This window comes from Leiobunum rupestre, chromosome 4 (assembly GCF_980474605.1).
Source record: "Leiobunum rupestre chromosome 4, qqLeiRupe1.1.hap1, whole genome shotgun sequence".
NCBI lineage: Eukaryota > Metazoa > Arthropoda > Arachnida > Opiliones > Sclerosomatidae > Leiobunum > Leiobunum rupestre.
Window position 1 is genome coordinate 52,233,580 of NC_143387.1, and position 16,025 is coordinate 52,249,604.

The window sequence follows — 16,025 nt, forward strand, 5'->3', positions numbered from 1 at the left end:
TGTGTTATTACACGGTTATTGGAAATATTTTGTGTCACAAACAAAGAATGATAAAACAGTGTTTAAATAGTGTGGAAAAGGAGTTTTAAATCTCATTTTTACACCGTATTTTTAAGAAGGTGTTAATACGGGGTTTGATTTGTGTAATAAAACGCCCCTAGCAGTGTCAAATTTCGACTCATGAAAAAGTGTACAAATAGTGTTAAAACGGTTTGAATCAACACCCCAATTTCTTAGAGTGTAGAAAACTGAAATGTGTCTAGCACGCTTGAAATGTGTCTAGAACGCTGGAAATATTCCTAGAAAACTGAAATATATCTAGAACTATCTTGTTTAGTTTTTTCCGGTTTGGCGCCCCATAGTTTTTGAAATAGCGCATAGAAGAGTCGGAAGTTTAACGTGATATAGAAACTCATAATGTGACGATTTCTTGCACCCATGAGTCAAAATCTGGACCGTAACCACGCCAACGTACTAGTAGTTCTTTAGTTCCGTCTGGTTTTGTATCTTTTCCGTAGAACTTTTTCGATTTTAAATAAGCAGTTTTCGAGGTCTTTTCTGATTTTCTGTATTTCCTCCTTGTAGAACACACCCGAAATGGGTTCGGATTTCAAATCCTCGAGTTTATATACTGGTGGGTCTCTCGGTATGCACGGCGCTACTTTGAATAATTCTTCAGTAAAGTTCGCTTTGAACCCCTTTTCGAAAGTTTTTTTATTCTTGCTAATTCGAACCAAGTCACCATGGATTAAATAACCTGACAGGGATAGTTCTCTCTCATACATTTTACTATACTACGAGTTGAAGAGGTTTGTTTCAAACGAGGCTGCCAGATATTTTTGCCGTCCCCTCAATTTTAGTCCCTTTACCGATACAAATCCGGAACAAGATTTCTTGACACGTCGCCATCTCGCGGCGGCTTTTGGCGAATTTAATATTTTTCCAACGGTTTGTTTTAATACATTTGAAATTGAAATATTCAATCGTGGTCAGTACCTTAGTGGCTCTGGAATAGGCTTTCAAACTGTAAATAAGTTTTCAATAGATAGGCCTTGGCCTACAAAAATAATAATTTCATCAATCGCGATTGCACCCCCTTTGCAATTTTTCCCCCGTGTATCGGTAAAATCGAGACTTCCGGTCGTTGACAATTCTGGCCACCATAGTACGTCTGGAGCAAATATTGTACCCCAGAGAACTATCCCTGTAAGGTTATTTAATCCATGAAGTCACCAACGTCAAAGGGGGATGAAACGGGAGGGGAAAAATGAACTTTCCCGCCACACTTGTTTTGAATTTCCATTCGTCACTTAAACTGGTTTGCATTTAATAGATTTGTGAGAGTTGTTGTAATAAGCGTCCAACAAATCCGGTAATACGTCAAGGTGCGATTAAACCGCTCTACGATGCTACTTTTCACCTCCGAATGGGTAGCGAAAAACTTGATACCTCGACGTTTTAATAGTTCTTTTTATAAAATAACATTGGCCATCTTGTTGAAATGTTGCCTCCCCGCTTCAGCTGTGGATCCGTTTTCTCTCCCACTAAAGAGCTTATGAACTCATTCTTAGGCATTGGCTGAACTATAGACGGTAAAATAAATTCCAACGGCTTCCCAGCCTCTGAAGGGTTTTTGAATTTGGGGGTAGGAAAAAAGGGGAAACGTTTCGTGACAGCATGGCTGCCAGCCTCCTCACTTCGCGACTTTAATTGTCACTGAAGTCAATTCAATCGTTTTTCACGTCTATTACGATTGATCTCAATTAATAATTTGTATTTTAATTATAAGAATTCAAGTAATAGGTAAATTTACAGTTAAACAACCATTTTGTCTAGCTTTTATTCCCAAAATATAATGGTCAGTTTACTTAGATGGCGCCACGTGCTCTACGAAGAATCATGATTTAGATATTTGTTACTCGGCTACAGTTAAAAATTGGTCTCTGCGCATGCTCCAATACCAACCAATCCGGTGTTCCCTCCCTGGCTAGTGTCCAGTTTTTAAGTGGCAATGACGGTTTAAAATTCCACCCCCATTTATTTTACCGTCTATTTCAGGGCAACATTTCAACAAGTTGGGCAAGCGTAAAGACATTTTATAAAATCAACTATTCCCGTTGTACCTCCTTGCAAAGGAATTCGTTCCCGTGGTCTGATTGTACAATCTTTGGTTTTCGACCTGATTCCAAGATTGATTTAAAAGCCTTAAGTATGGTCGTTCCTTTCTTATCCTTGGTAGCTACAGCGAAAGCGTATTTGCTAACTACGTCTATAATTATAATAGGTATCGGAAACCGTTATTATGTCGTTTAATATCTTGCAGGTCTGCCAGGTCGAGTTGCCATTGTTCGTCTATTCCATATACGATTGTCTTGTTTCTTCTGAATTTGTTTTATCGGCTTGTGTAAAGTATAAGTATCCTGGCGTTTTAGAAATTCCTGAACGTCATTTGTGGAAACTTTAAGACCCTTTGCTCTGATAGCCCGATAAAGACCGTGTATTCCACCATAACTTCCGGGGTCCTTTACACTAAAGTATATTTCTTCAAGCCTATCCATTCATCGTACAGTTCATTTTCCGTTCGTGATACCAGTACGCGAACTCAAATAGCTCAAAAACGATAATAATAAATAATAGCAAAAACGCCGTTATAACTTTAGGTGATTTTAAATAAGAAACAGATAAAGAGGTCAGCAACCCAATGGGAGTGGGGTCGTTTCTTCCTTCCACCTAGGAGCAACAAACACAACACCGCACACAAGGAGAACGCAACCCGTCAAAATTCATGGATTTTCTTGTGTACATTTTTTATTGGCTAGACGCTTTAGCGCCTGCTGCCGTCGTAAGGGGAAAATTCCGAAATTGTCTTCCCCCCCGCCCGTAAAACGATCAACGTAAAGGCTCGTGACGCTCGTCCAATGAAATTCGTACACACCCCTTCGTTAGCGTTTTTAAAGGCTAGCTATGTTCTCCTTGTGTTTGTTGCTCCTAGCTTCCATGTTAAAGTCGAAAACGTAAGTGAAAGAAAATGACACGCAATATAAGTTTATATTCTTTATTTAAATTTTATCCAGTTCAATAACCCGTTTCCATCCATAGAAATTCGTGTTATTTGAGTAACAAGGAGTAAAAATGTCTTATGAGATAAGTTAATAAAAATTTCTACTAGCAAAAGCTTATTAAGCGTTCGCATCTAGAAGTAAGCTATCGTTACGATTTAAAATAATGACAAGGTGATTTAAATTACCAAGAGACAGTAAAAAATTCATTATATTTACAAATAAGTTGGCAAGCCAAAATATACCTCTCCTCGGAAGAATTGTCCCTAGTGGTATTAATTTCTCGAGATGATCCTTAAAGTTATCTCCGCAATTCAGAGTTATTTACTAAAAACGTAATCCTGGTTCTATCCCTCCCGGTATAAAATTTTAATTATAATTATAATTAAAATAATAAGAGACGAAACAACCAATTTTAATTTATTCAGAATATTATAAATTAAGTAGTTACAACAGTGAGTTAGACGTACTAAAACAATGTACAATTGAATTTAACCTTTTTTATACGTTTATCAGTTGAATATAATGGTAATGAGACAAAATCCCCCCGGACAAAATCCTCCCGCTGCCGTACAAAATACTCGAATTCTCATAGGGAAAACGATTTTATATAGAGGTAGTTATATCAAGGCTAGCAATCACCACGCTTACCATAGCCAAAAATTTATGATAAACCCTCTATCAAACTCCCTATTACACTTATGTTAAAAACCTGTAACATTCTTTCAAAGGAATTGAAATAAATCGCTTCACGAGTGCGATCAATAAAACGATCCCATCACTGCCTAGTTTGGTAAGAGTATACTAGAGATTATATTACTGTCATAGCCTGCGAAATTTTGTAATGACACTATCGGCCACTCTTGATTAGTTTCTGTACCACCATTCCGTAGGTTATAGATTCCCGAGAGCTGAGCTAATTAATCAATAATAGCTCGGCTCTCTCCATCATAGGTTGGGATAGGCTTAATTGGGGATAATAGTCTTGTTTTCCCTAGTGAAAACCAGCCTTTAGACCTAACGGGGAATTTTGGTGTCGATGCTTTCCGCCGTAGTGTTTTAGCCCTAGTGAAAACCAGCCTTTTGACCTAATGGGGAATTTTGGTGTCGATGCTTTCCGCCGTAGTGTTCTAGCTCTAGTGGAAACCAGCCTTTTAACCTAACGGGGAATTTTGGATTCGATGCTTTTCGCCGTGATGTTTTAGCTCTAGTGAAAACCAGCCTTTAGACCTAACGGGGAATTTTGGTGTCGATGTTTTCCGCCGTAGTGTTTTAGCCCTAGTGAAAACCAGCCTTTTGACCTAATGGGGAATTTTGGTGTCGATGCTTTCCGCCGTAGTGTTTTAGCTCTAGTGGAAACCAGCCTTTTAACCTAACGGGGAATTTTGGATTCGATGCTTTTCGCCGTGATGTTTTAGCTCTAGTGAAAACCAGCCTTTAGACCTAACGGGGAATTTTGGTGTCGATGTTTTCCGCCGTAGTGTTTTAGCCCTAGTGAAAACCAGCCTTTTGACCTAATGGGGAATTTTGGTGTCGATGCTTTCCGCCGTAGTGTTTTAGCTCTAGTGGAAACCAGCCTTTTAACCTAACGGGGAATTTTGGATTCGATGCTTTTCGCCGTGATGTTTTAGCTCTAGTGAAAACCAGCCTTTAGACCTAACGGGGAATTTTGGATTCGATGTTTTCCGCCGTAGTATTTTAGCCCTAGTGAAAACCAGCCTTTAGACCTAACGGGGAATTTTGGTGTCGATGTTTTCCGCCGTAGTGTTTTAGCCCTAGTGAAAACCAGCCTTTTGACCTAATGGGGAATTTTGGTGTCGATGCTTTCCGCCGTAGTGTTTTAGCTCTAGTGGAAACCAGCCTTTTAACCTAACGGGGAATTTTGGATTCGATGCTTTTCGCCGTGATGTTTTAGCTCTAGTGAAAACCAGCCTTTAGACCTAACGGGGAATTTTGGTGTCGATGTTTTCCGCCGTAGTATTTTAGCCTTAGTGAAAACCAGCCTTTAGACCTAACGGGGAATTTTGGTGTCGATGTTTTCCGCCGTAGTGTTTTAGCCCTAGTGAAAACCAGCCTTTTGACCTAATGGGGAATTTTGGTCTCGATGCTTTCCGCCGTAGTGTTTTAGCTCTAGTGGAAACCAGCCTTTTAACCTAACGGGGAATTTTGGATTCGATGCTTTTCGCCGTGATGTTTTAGCTCTAGTGAAAACCAGCCTTTTAACCTAACGGGGAATTTTGGATTCGATGCTTTTCGTCGTGATGTTTTAGCTCTAGTGAAAACCAGCCTTTAGACCTAACGGGGAATTTTGGTGTCGATGTTTTCCGCCGTAGTGTTTTAGCCCTAGTGAAAACCAGCCTTTTGACCTAATGGGGAATTTTGGTGTCGATGATTTCCGCCGTAGTGTTTTAGCTCTAGTGGAAACCAGCCTTTTAACCTAACGGGGAATTTTGGATTCGATGCTTTTCGCCGTGATGTTTTAGCTCTAGTGAAAACCAGCCTTTAGACCTAACGGGGAATTTTGGTGTCGATGTATTCCGCCGTAGTATTTTAGCCCTAGTGAAAACCAGCCTTTAGACCTAACGGGGAATTTTGGTGTCGATGTTTTCCGCCGTAGTGTTTTAGCCCTAGTGAAAACCAGCCTTTTGACCTAATGGGGAATTTTGGTGTCGATGCTTTCCGCCGTAGTGTTTTAGCTCTAGTGGAAACCAGCCTTTTAACCTAACGGGGAATTTTGGATTCGATGCTTTTCGCCGTGATGTTTTAGCTCTAGTGAAAACCAGCCTTTAGACCTAACGGGGAATTTTGGTGTCGATGTTTTCCGCCGTAGTATTTTAGCCCTAGTGAAAACCAGCCTTTAGACCTAACGGGGAATTTTGGTGTCGATGTTTTCCGCCGTAGTGTTTTAGCCCTAGTGAAAACCAGCCTTTTGACCTAATGGGGAATTTTGGTGTCGATGCTTTCCGCCGTAGTGTTTTAGCTCTAGTGGAAACCAGCCTTTTAACCTAACGGGGAATTTTGGATTCGATGCTTTTCGCCGTGATGTTTTAGCTCTAGTGAAAACCAGCCTTTAGACCTAACGGGGAATTTTGGTGTCGATGTTTTCCGCCGTAGTATTTTAGCCCTAGTGAAAACCAGCCTTTAGACCTAACGGGGAATTTTGGTGTCGATGTTTTCCGCCGTAGTGTTTTAGCCCTAGTGAAAACCAGCCTTTTGACCTAATGGGGAATTTTGGTGTCGATGCTTTCCGCCGTAGTGTTTTAGCTCTAGTGGAAACCAGCCTTTTAACCTAACGGGGAATTTTGGATTCGATGCTTTTCGCCGTGATGTTTTAGCTCTAGTGAAAACCAGCCTTTTAACCTAACGGGGAATTTTGGATTCGATGCTTTTCGCCGTGATGTTTTAGCTCTAGTGAAAACCAGCCTTTAGACCTAACGGGGAATTTTGGTGTCGATGTTTTCCGCCGTAGTATTTTAGCCCTAGTGAAAACCAGCCTTTAGACCTAACGGGGAATTTTGGTGTCGATGTTTTCCGCCGTAGTGTTTTAGCCCTAGTGAAAACCAGCCTTTTGACCTAATGGGGAATTTTGGTGTCGATGCTTTCCGCCGTAGTGTTTTAGCTCTAGTGGAAACCAGCCTTTTAACCTAACGGGGAATTTTGGATTCGATGCTTTTCGCCGTGATGTTTTAGCTCTAGTGAAAACCAGCCTTTAGACCTAACGGGGAATTTTGGTGTCGATGTTTTCCGCCGTAGTATTTTAGCCCTAGTGAAAACCAGCCTTTAGACCTAACGGGGAATTTTGGTGTCGATGTTTTCCGCCGTAGTGTTTTAGCCCTAGTGAAAACCAGCCTTTTGACCTAATGGGGAATTTTGGTGTCGATGCTTTCCGCCGTAGTGTTTTAGCTCTAGTGGAAACCAGCCTTTTAACCTAACGGGGAATTTTGGATTCGATGCTTTTCGCCGTGATGTTTTAGCTCTAGTGAAAACCAGCCTTTTAACCTAACGGGGAATTTTGGATTCGATGCTTTTCGCCGTGATGTTTTAGCTCTAGTGAAAACCAGCCTTTAGACCTAACGGGGAATTTTGGTGTCGATGTTTTCCGCCGTAGTGTTTTAGCCCTAGTGAAAACCAGCCTTTTGACCTAATGGGGAATTTTGGTGTCGATGATTTCCGCCGTAGTGTTTTAGCTCTAGTGGAAACCAGCCTTTTAACCTAACGGGGAATTTTGGATTCGATGCTTTTCGCCGTGATGTTTTAGCTCTAGTGAAAACCAGCCTTTAGACCTAACGGGGAATTTTGGTGTCGATGTTTTCCGCCGTAGTATTTTAGCCCTAGTGAAAACCAGCCTTTAGACCTAACGGGGAATTTTGGTGTCGATGTTTTCCGCCGTAGTGTTTTAGCCCTAGTGAAAACCAGCCTTTTGACCTAATGGGGAATTTTGGTGTCGATGCTTTCCGCCGTAGTGTTTTAGCTCTAGTGGAAACCAGCCTTTTAACCTAACGGGGAATTTTGGATTCGATGCTTTTCGCCGTGATGTTTTAGCTCTAGTGAAAACCAGCCTTTAGACCTAACGGGGAATTTTGGTGTCGATGTTTTCCGCCGTAGTATTTTAGCCCTAGTGAAAACCAGCCTATAGACCTAACGGGGAATTTTGGTGTCGATGTTTTCCGCCGTAGTGTTTTAGCCCTAGTGAAAACCAGCCTTTTGACCTAATGGGGAATTTTGGTGTCGATGCTTTCCGCCGTAGTGTTTTAGCTCTAGTGGAAACCAGCCTTTTAACCTAACGGGGAATTTTGGATTCGATGCTTTTCGCCGTGATGTTTTAGCTCTAGTGAAAACCAGCCTTTTAACCTAACGGGGAATTTTGGATTCGATGCTTTTCGCCGTGATGTTTTAGCTCTAGTGAAAACCAGCCTTTAGACCTAACGGGGAATTTTGGTGTCGATGTTTTCCGCCGTAGTGTTTTAGCCCTAGTGAAAACCAGCCTTTTGACCTAATGGGGAATTTTGGTGTCGATGCTTTCCGCCGTAGTGTTTTAGCTCTAGTGGAAACCAGCCTTTTAACCTAACGGGGAATTTTGGATTCGATGCTTTTCGCCGTGATGTTTTAGCTCTAGTGAAAACCAGCCTTCAGACCTAACGGGGAATTTTGGTGTCGATGTTTTCCGCCGTAGTATTTTAGCCCTAGTGAAAACCAGCCTTTAGAGCTAACGGGGAATTTTGGTGTCGATGTTTTCCGCCGTAGTGTTTTAGCCCTAGTGAAAACCAGCCTTTTGACCTAATGGGGAATTTTGGTGTCGATGCTTTCCGCCGTAGTGTTTTAGCTCTAGTGGAAACCAGCCTTTTAACCTAACGGGGAATTTTGGATTCGATGCTTTTCGCCGTGATGTTTTAGCTCTAGTGAAAACCAGCCTTTTAACCTAACGGGGAATTTTGGATTCGATGCTTTTCGCCGTGATGTTTTAGCTCTAGTGAAAACCAGCCTTTTGACCTAACGGGCAATTTTTGTGTCGATGCTTTTCGTCTTAGCATTTTTGCCCTAGGGAAAACCAGCCTTTTAACCTAACGGGGAATTTTGGATTCGATGCTTTCCGCCGTGGTGTTTTAACTCTAGTGAAAACCAGCCTTTAGACCTAACAGGGAATTTTTGTGTCGATGCTTTCCGCCGTAGCGTTTTAGACCTTGTGAAAAAAACCAGCCTTTTAACCTAACGGGGAATTTTGGATTCGATGCTTTCCGCCGTAGCGTTAAAGGCTTTGTGAAAAGCAGCCTTTTAACCTAACGGGGAATTTCTGTGTCGATGCTTTCCGCCGTAGCGTTTTAGACCTAGTAAAAACCAGCCTTTAGACCTAACGGCGAATTTTGGCGACGATGCTCAACGTCCCGGCGTTTCTGCCCTAGTGAAACTAGCCTTAACAGTAAAAACGTGTAGTTAGATAACTTAGATGCTTCCTCCACGGGGATATACGTCTGCCATAACCGATAACAAGGTATCAATTTAGCAATGTTTGGGGGGAGGGAGCTTAACTAAAATGATGGGCACGCGACATTTCTCTTCCCAGGGAAAACACGAAGCGAAATGAAAGAGAAAAGCGGCCAACGAGAGTAGCGCGATACAATCATCAGAGGGAAACACGGGAACCATATTATTGGTGGAACATGTTAAAAATAATGGTTTCTCGATTAAATAGAAAACAATTCTTGTTCGAAAAGAATGAGACTGAGAGACCATCGACGGCGGGCCAAAAAGAATGAAAAGGACTTTCGGACAAAAGACTGAGAGGCTGGCTTCCAAAGAATAAGACGGCCGGGAGGGGCGCCACTGGAAACCTCAACGCTCTATTTCCCGGGACCGAGTGAAGACGGTAAGCCGAAGAAAAGTGAGCGGAGAGAATTTTCGACAAAGAACTCCCGGAAAGGGGGAGCGAAAGAGCTTTCTTCCGAAAATCCTAATTGAAGTTCCCGATTGAGAAAATTGCGGAAGGAGGATGAAGAAGAGGGACATTAACGACTAGACAAAAGAGATCCGTCTCCCGCAAATGACAGAAATATCGAGCTCGCTATCTCGCAATTAGAAAATCACAAAAGCTCTCGATTAGCGGCAGTCTCATCGTCAAGGCTAAACGCCATTACGCGATGCGAGCCTAAAACGTGCTCACCAAAGTAAATACGTTGAGACTTCGAAAATAATGAAACCGAAGATACCGTAAATTGTTCTTTTTATAAAGTAACGTGGCCTTCTTGTTTAAATGTTGCTCTTACGTGACAGTCTCTTGCTTTTGCAAGCCTACTAGCGCGCTTCAGTCGCCGGAGGAATATAGGTTTTTCTGGAGGGCGTGCAAATCTCTCGTGCGAAGAATATACTAATAAAGCTGTTTCTTGTGACGTAAGAGCAACATTTTAACAAGTTGAGAAGACCACTTTTCCTTTCACATGGCTTACGTTTCCACAAATATACACATTGTTCCCCCGACTGTTATCTGGGGATACTGCCACCGCCTCTTTAACTTTCATATATTTTTTTACTTGCGAGAATGGCTACAGGCTTCGAGCTTACGAAATAAAGCGCCATCTGTCGTATAATCCGTAAACTATATATGTGAAGAAATAGCAGACGACTTTTGAATTTCTACATCCTCCTTGATTTTCAGCTTTCATATATTCAATTTCAATCTCAGTCGGTAGGCTGCGATACTTATGACAAAATTTTAAACTACGCACGACGCCTATGTTGAAACATTTTTGTGCGTTGCTGCTACAGTTGTTAATTTCCGGAAAATTTCCGCATATCGGAAAAATTAAAATTTTAAACATAAATTACTTTTTAAGGGTTTTTATTCTAGACTAGTCTAAAGGTTTAGTTTTACTTTTGGACTCGAAAAAATGAGGCGAATATGCCGTGAAATTTAAATTTGCGAACAATAGAGTGCCAGCAGCTTGAAACCCTGCGACGTCACCAATGTTAAATGAGAATAAACGCGAGTTTTCATGACAATCACTACGGAAGCTAGCACTCTATACTAGACTAATCATGGAATAAAAAGATATTTTTTTGGAAAAAAATACGGAAAATGTTTCGAATTACAACTCCAAAAGTAAGTTGCCCTAAAAAACAAAACAGCACGCATTGGTTCGGTAAAACTGACGTGTCCCGACGAGATTGAAGCGCACACCGGTGACGTTTTTCTCCCCCCCCCCCCCTCGTGCCGGCGGAAATTCGACCATGTTGCCGGCGGATTGTCATTCTCCCTATATGTATAAATAAAAAATTCTTTCTACTAACATCAAGCAGTAGAATGATGGATGCTGGTGTTAGTACCGATTTCAACCACAAGATGACGCTCTTAGCCAAGGCTTATTTAAACATATAATAATAATAATAAAAATAATCAGCTAGTCTAATCATGGGCCAAATAATGATAAATCCAGGACATGACTCTGGTACCTTCACACGTACTAAATCGGTCGTCCGCCAAAAGATACGGGCGGCCATTTTAGTAGGGAGGGGGGGAATAGGGACCAAAAACCAGCAGAAATTTCCGGTTTCCCGAACGCCATCTAGTGTTGACTAAGTCGGAATTCGGAAATAAGTTACGGTTGTAATTCGAAAATCCTGCCATATTTGGCCCCTCATTTTTAGATTAATTTTAACGATTCTAGGAAAGTATATGTTTAATATTATATAATTATATATATATTATACTAATTAAGAACTTAGTACGCGTAAAAATAAGTACTTACTTTAATAACGACCTTATATATGATAACTGTGAATAAATATTCCAGAATATTTACTACGAAAACTGTCCCTTAAAAATTTGCCCCTAAAATGACGTAGGTCCGCGATCGCGCGTTTTTCCCAATAGGGGGCAATAGTGGTTTGTTTGTTAGCGCTGTTGGACGGGTTTTTCGCATAGAGTCATGTGCTGGATTTATCATTATTTGGCCCATGGTCTAATCCCCAAGGCACCACCGTACGCGACTTTTAATGCCTTTAAACAGGTGGCCGGGTTCCAACGCGTAGGAGAGTGGTGGGCAGCCCTTCGTGCCACGTGAGCCAACAGCTAATCCTAAAAGCTATAGCCGAGAGTAGGTGTACCGAATACCATTTTGTACAAATATTTACCTTACTAAATTGGGACAGTGCTTATTTGGAAATTATAAGTAATACACTTCAAGATTTCTACGTTCCTTTTTAAATTGACATATTAGAAATCACTTTCAACATAAGAAGTTGATTTTATTTGTAGAATTATTTCGATCGGAACATTTTCTGTTCCTTTACTGGCCGAGCAACCTTAGAAATAGAAAAATGTTACTAGAGAAATTGCTTTGAAATAATACACAGTTGAATATATTTACTTCTATTGAGATAACGCGAGTTGTAAATGTAATATAATATAATATAATATAATAATATAATATAATATAATATAATATAATATATATATTTTATGTATAATATCATACAATATTTATAATTTATGTATAATATCATACAATATTTATAATTTATGTATAATATCATACAATATTTATAATTTATGTATAATATCATACAATATATATAATTTATGTATAATATCATACAATATATATAATTTATGTATAATATCATACAATATATATATATAATTTATGTATAATATCCTACAATATATATATAATTTATGTATAATATCATACAATATATATATAATTTATGTATAATATCATACAATATATATATAATTTATGTATAATATCATACAATATATATATAATTTATGTATAATATCATACAATCATTATATAAAATTTATGTATAATATCATACAATATATATAATTTATGTATAATATCATACAATATATATAATTTATATATAATATCATACAATATATATAATTTATATATAATATCATACAATATATATAATTTATATATAATATCATACAATATATATAATTTATATATAATATCATACAATATATAATTTATGTATATTATCATACAATATATATAATTTATGTATAATATCATACAATATATATAATTTATGTATAATATCATACAATATATATAATTTATGTATAATATCATACAATATATATATAATTTATGTATAATATCATACAATATATATATAATTTATATATAATATCATACACTATATATAATTTATATATAATATCATACACTATATATAATTTATATATAATATCATACACTATATATAATTTATATATAATATCATACACTATATATAATTTATATATAATATCATACACTATATATAATTTATATATAATATCATACACTATATATAATTTATATATAATATCATACACTATATATAATTTATATATAATATCATACACTATAAATAATTTATATATAATATCATACACTATAAATAATTTATATATAATATCATACACTATATAATTTATATATAATATCATACACTATAAATAATTTATATATAATATCATACAATATATATAATTTATAAGGTTGCAAATCGTTTAATTTTTATAATTTTTTTAATTTATAAGGTTGCAAATCGTTTAATTTTTATAATTTTTTTAATTTATAAGGTTGCAAATCGTTTAAGTTTTATAATTTTTTAATTTATAAGTTTGCAAATCGTTTAATTTTTATAATTTTTTAATTTATAAGGTTGCAAATCGTTTAATTTTTATAATTTTCTAATTTATAAGGTTGCAAATCGTTTAATTTTTATATATTTTTTAATTTATAAGGTTGCAAATCGTTTAATTTTTATAATATTTTTAATTTATAAGGTTGCAAATCGTTTAATTTTTATAATATTTTTAATTTATAAGGTTGCAAATCGTTTAATTTTTATAATATTTTTAATTTTTAAGCTCTCAGCCAATATTTTTAATAGAACTTTATCGAAATAGAAAAAAGGTGAAATTTGGTGCTGAGACAATTCCTTTTCTTTGAAAATGATATAAGAAAAAACAGTAGGGTTAAATTTTTTTCGTAACAGCATTATACCTTTGCTGGAAATGGTCTAAACTTTAATTTATAATAATATTATTATTTATAGGCTGACATAACGCGAGGCAACTGCGCGAGTAATCCAAAGAACAGAACGCTTCAAATATTCCAGTCTAACCTTCCCAAAAATTTGAAATTCTAATTTTCCAATAAATTCCATCCTTTGAGATGGTAACACCACCTTTCAAGCGCAATGCTTATGGGTAGCCTCTCAAATAAAAGCAATAAACCCTGGGAATAAAAATCTGTTTTTATCAAACCTTACTTGCCCTTATATTGCACGGTTCATTATCATAAGTAACGTAGACAAAAGTGTAAGTATGACACGCATTGTTTTTTTTGCAACCACTTTTTTTCTCCGCAAATCTGTAATCCGGAAATTTAGTGGCCGTTGGGTTTTTCTAATGCTCTATTGATCCGACCAATTCAGATTCTTAGAACCTGATAATTCTCGAGAAATGTTGATTGAATTTGAGTAACTCCACACAAAACGCGTTTAAATTTAACGCCAGAAAAATATTACCTTGATAAGGAAAGCGATAATTTTTAATAATAATCTTTCCAAAGTAAGCCTTAGCTTTCATTTTGAAAGCGTTTTAAATTTTGCTAAGCCTCGGTATCAAATGTTTATAAAAGCGAGAGATATCGATTACGTTTTCAAAAGTATAGTTAACGAAGTCGCTACTGGATGGGGCTATTTCGAAATTTTCGTCGTCACTGTGACCATGCTGTGAAGAAAGGATGTAGGAGACAGTTTACTCAAGTTTCATACTGCGGGTATTATTTTACTTATGGTAATATCAGTATAGATCGATGACAAAATCCTCTTTTCAATAATTGGCCAGAATTATTCACGTACTCCGAGCCGAAAAGGGTACTCTTTTGGTTATTTTCAAATTATTCAAATTTTACGCTATTGACGCTGCACCGTAAAATATTGGTAGGAATCGGTGCATCTCGAGCCATAGGGGCGGAAACGAGCAATCGATGTAAATTGGAAAGGAACGTGTAAGATTGTTTCGAATTGTAGTCTGCTATATAAATTCGTCTGTTTCTTAAATTGACTAGGCTAACGCCACAATGTAATACTTCCACCAGAAGTAAATAACATAACACTTAGGACAGAAGTATCCCGTTGACTGCAAAAATGAAATATGTAACCTCTCAGGCTCAACGGACGAGATTTCCCCGCCCAACCGCGTATGTTTGCACTTCCACACAGTTGGCAGTGGATGAACCGCTGGTATTACTTCAACAAACTATGTAAAGTGCAAAAATTACACGGCATATAGGGATATTTCATTATTTATAAATCATATTTTACCCATGTAATAATTTTAGTTAGCCGTTGACTACGTTATTATAAAGAACCGTTCAGGCTTCCCGACAATGAGGACTGGTTTCTTTGTGTCTGATTCACGAAAGATGGCACTCTGATACGGGCGTAATTAGGAGTTTTCAATTTGACAAAATAACAATTTATATTAAAACCATTTAAATTAATGAAATATGCGTCGCCACCTTTCTCGTTCTTAAATTCTGGGAGTCAAACTTCTTTAGAGAAGCTAAAAAAAATTAACTACATACATGATACATCCCAAATTTGTTCTAATAGTCCAGTAACTTTAGGCTTTCACTTCGGAAAAATTTCTACTGGGCTGAATTTTTTCCGCCACATCCATTTAGTCATAATATACAGGGTGGGTTTTTTTGCTCGAAAAAGTGATTTTTTTCAAAAACTATGTTTTCTAGAAAGTTGAAATTTGTACTGTACATTATACGTGCCGGGGGACACTTTCTACCAAAATTACATCTAAATCGAAAAATATTTTCACGTTTTTTGAAAATTAAAATTTTAACCGCTAGGTGCTATAAGAAAATTGTCAATGAGAAAATTGTAGAGCGTCACCGAAAACGTCCAAATAGCGTTGGCGCGAAAAAAATACGTCTTTTTCACTGACAAAATACGACCTGAAAAAGTGACAAGTTGGGCAAGCTAAAATAACGTTTTTTGAATTCCATTAATGGCGATTTAAATTACGTAAGATCTGGCGACCTTGCTGGCCAATGTGCCGAACCGTTTCACCCTATTCATCGTTTTGAAATACAGTATTTCATATTTCGGGGGTCATGAGGCGTGGTACTCTTTTTACCTCTCCGAGGGGAGAAAGTCCCCTAGGAGGGGCTATACAATCACCGTGTCTGTCTGTCTGTCTGTGTGTCTGTCCTGCGAACGCGTTCGCATTATCCGTGCAAAGGTTAATCATTGCGTACGCAGTTTCTCGAAATTTCTGCGTTCGCAGTTTCTCGAAGGGTTGGCAAAACCACCGTGTGACGGTGAGCGTTTCATTTAAATATTTATAAATTATATTAATCTTTTATTTAATTAAATATTTATAAATTATATTAATCTTTTATTTAATTAAATATTTATTAATTATATTAATCTTTTATTTAA